Here is a 2,323-nt window from a genome sequence, read left to right on the forward strand (position 1 = left end):
GCCATTTTGAAATCAAGACTGGCTGTTTTTCTAAAGGATCTGCTCTAGTTCAAAGAGGAATTAATCCAGGGCCGTCCTCTGCCCTGGGCTATGCAGGAGGTCCGACTCCTGGCCTTAGAAGCTATAAATAGTCATGAATTATGCCACCCGGGTCACAACAGCCACCCCCAGTTTACAGAGGGGGAAAATGGGGTGAACCAACTTGCTCGAGAGAAAAGAGCAAAACTGTCACCCAGGTACTATGAGACGGTAGGAAGGTTAGACACAGACGTGGGGCAGGATCCGAAGCCTATTCAAATCCAGGGGAAGCTCTCCATTGACCTCAATGGCCACTGGATGAGGCCCAGGCAGAGTCACCATCCCCAGGGTTGCTCATTTTGCCTTATTTCAAAGGCAGATGTTTAAACTAACTCCCTCTAGCAAAGGGGATTCCTGTTATTCTTATTAGGTGTATTATGGTAGCTCCTGGGAGCTCCAGGCATGGACCAGGACCCATTGGCTATTAGGTGTATTATGGTAGCACCAAGGAGCCCCAGGCATGTACCGGAACCCCACTGCGCTAGGTGCTGTACAAATACACAACAAAAAGATGGTCCCTGCCCCCCAAAGAATTTACAAATGGGGTTCCACCCCTGGTTTGGGGTGCAAAGGATATTTTATAAAGAGAAACTTTTTAGGGTCAATGTTGGGTTAAAAAAAGCAAGTTCGATTCTACCCTAAATTACACTGGTGTAGCTCAGGAGTGACTCCACTGCAGTCAAGTTACACTGGTGTAAACCCAGCATAAGGGAAATGATAATCAAGCCCCCTATATAATCATCACAGGAGCTGGTGAAAGATAGGGAGGCAGTGTTGCCTAGTGGATAGAACCCTGCCCTGGGAGTCAGGACACCTGGGTTTTATTCCCAGCTCTGGCTTGCCGGGTGTCCTGGGGCAAGTTACTTTCCCTCTCTTGTGCCTCGGTTTCCCCGTCTGTAAAATGGGATAATGAGCGTTTTAGGGATAGTGAGAGTGCTTTTCTACAGCACGACATACAAACTAGGGATTGTTATGGGCGATTAACACCCTAGATTGTTACAAATTAAAAATCGAATTTCTTGCCCCACCCCCAATCCTCACCTTTCTTCAAGCCATTTTTTTTTTAACCTGGGGAAGAGGTGGTGGTTTGTCTGTTGTTTGCATTTCTCTTTGCTTGGTAGAGACCTTTTGTCTCAGGGTTCTCCCACGAGGGGGCAGTGAGCTGCATTGCCAATGGGGGGAGAAAGGTTACTTGTTTACAAAAAGAAACTGGAGAAGTTTGGTGATTAAAATTAAACCTGGCAACAATTAGGCCGCTGGCGTGCTGGGACCACCGGTCATCACTCAGACCACTGTGGTCTGTTTCCTTGTACTCTCCTGACTGTCTGTCTGTCTGTCTGTCTGAAAAGCTGGTTTTTAACCAACCCCTCCACTCCCCGTGTTAACCCATATTTTACCTTTTAAATATCAATCTGAATTATTATGAATGTATTGACTCCTATTATGTGTATTCTAGGCCAACAGAGATGGGGAACCCATTGGGATGGGTGCTATAGGGTAAGAGACAGTCCCTGCCCCCCAAGAACTTACAAGCTAAAGAGACAAAGGGTGGGAGGGGAACTGAGGCACAGAGCGGTGAGGGACATGCTCTAGGGCACCCAGTATGTCAGTGACAGAGCTGGGAATAGAACCCAGGAGTCCTGAGTCACTGAACGCTAATTATTATTGGATCATTCTATAAGTCTGGCTCTCCATCGTTCTCCTGTCTTGACACCAGGGTTGAAAATGCTGGGGACTAGAGTGCCACCTACTGATGAACGCACATCCCCCCGGGGTAAGAAATGCCTTTTCCTCCAGCCGCCCGTATCTACCCCAGCCGTTCGTTCCTGAGCAAGTGGCCTCTGCCCCCAAATCCACAGGGAAACAGCCTTGGAACCACCCCCCGACTTCAAGCTTAATGCTTCTGCTGCCTGCCACCTGGGTACTGCCCCAAACGCAGACTGCCTCCCACTGACTGCACCGAGATCCCTGCCCTGGCTCATAACCTCCGACCCCCCCGTTAGTGCCCCCGACTCCCTCTCCAGGTAATGTCCCCGACCCCTCCCTCAATTAATGCCCTCCAACCCCTCCCCTCCGACATCTCCCCCAGTTACTGCCCCAACCCCTTCCGTCCGACCCCTCTGCCAGTAAATGACCTCTGACCCCTCCCCTCCAACCCCTTCTCTGGTTAATACCCCCTAACCCCTCCGCTCTAACCCCTCCCCCAGTTAATGCCCCTGCACCCTCCCCTCTGACCCCTCCTCTG

The sequence above is a fragment of the Terrapene carolina genome, unplaced genomic scaffold (assembly GCF_002925995.2).
Source record: "Terrapene carolina triunguis isolate 2854851 unplaced genomic scaffold, T_m_triunguis-2.0 Scaffold517, whole genome shotgun sequence".
NCBI lineage: Eukaryota > Metazoa > Chordata > Testudines > Emydidae > Terrapene > Terrapene triunguis.